Source organism: Rhipicephalus microplus, chromosome X (genome assembly GCF_043290135.1).
Source record: "Rhipicephalus microplus isolate Deutch F79 chromosome X, USDA_Rmic, whole genome shotgun sequence".
NCBI classification, from domain to species: domain Eukaryota; kingdom Metazoa; phylum Arthropoda; class Arachnida; order Ixodida; family Ixodidae; genus Rhipicephalus; species Rhipicephalus microplus.
In genome coordinates this window covers 78,687,718-78,689,066 of record NC_134710.1, presented here as the reverse complement: position 1 = coordinate 78,689,066, position 1,349 = coordinate 78,687,718, and positions in this window count along the sequence as shown.

Genomic DNA, 1,349 nt, shown 5'->3' with positions numbered 1-1,349 from the left:
TTCAGATCTCCTCCCGAACGAGTTCGCGCAGAGAACACTCACTACCGGCACTCAAAGCAGAGAGACTGGGAGATGTTTTGATTGGTTGGTCATGGTATCGGCGCCGTTGCTGCAGTGCTCGCTCTATTGTTGTAGCCTCTTTGACAAATTCGGCTAGGCTTGTTGGTGGGTTGCGTAGGAGACCGGCAAACAGCTCTTCCTTGACGCCCCTCATCAAATGTCGGAGTTTTTTACCTTCAAGCATCTCGGGGTCGGCCCGCTGAAATAGGCGGGTCATGTCTTCCGCAAACATGGCGACGCTCTCGTTTAGTTTCTGTATGCGTGCCTCGATGAGCTGCAAAGCAGAATCACGGCGGTCGGTGTTTGCGAATGTCCCGAGAATTTGCTGCGGAAATTCCTCCCACAAAGACAGCGTTGACTCGTGGTTCTCGTACCACGTACGAGCGCTGTCTGCCAAAGCAAAGTAGACGCGCGATAGCTTTTGTTCAGTGGACCAGCGGTTGGCTTTGGCGACTCGCTCATACTGGGCTAACCAGTCCTCGATGTCTTCATAAACCTCACCGTGGAAGGTCTCAGGAATTAGAGGCTGATCAACAGTAAGCTGTGAAGGCCCTCCGGTAGCCATTTCTCCCGGTACGGTGTGTTGCTGGAGAAGTTCAAGCGGGATCGCCTCGGGACTAAGGCCTCGCTGTCGGCGACTGTAGCGGTGGACAGGAGTATCCACTGCAGGAACGGATTGCGGTGGTGGACTCGATGTGCTAGGGCGCGGAGCTGTCCCAAGCATCAGTTGGAGAAGTCCAGCACCTCCACCAATGTCGCTAGGTGAAAATAACAGAATACAGGACGACGGTGCGACCAGAAAAAACGAGGTCTGTATTACCAGAACAAAAGAGTAGCCGCTTCAACTTCTTCTTCCTCGGAGGAACCGTGGGTGCTGTCCACGCTCATCACTTCATCGTCCTCTGTCTTCTTGCCCGGCCTTTAGCCGTGACAATATGCACATGGTCCTTAAGCTAAAGACACGGTTGAAGTGAAGTTCGCAAACTGCGTTGGTGTCTTCCAGAAGCTTGTCCGCTCTGTGCTGGTTCTTCTCACATTCTTTCGGCCTGTTTTCATCCTTCAGGACGCCAAACAATGACAGGTCCTGCTTACTCTTCACGAACACGTCTGTTAGACACCCAAGCGCCTGACAGTGGTTTTGCCGTTGTCGTGGCATGGTTATAGTATGCACTGTAAAGCATACTTTCATCTTGCGTGGTGCGTAACGCCCAAAGCTGACGGCAAAAACTCGGCACAACAATGTCCACAGCCACACAACGTATGACTATGAGAAAATGAATGCACAAATG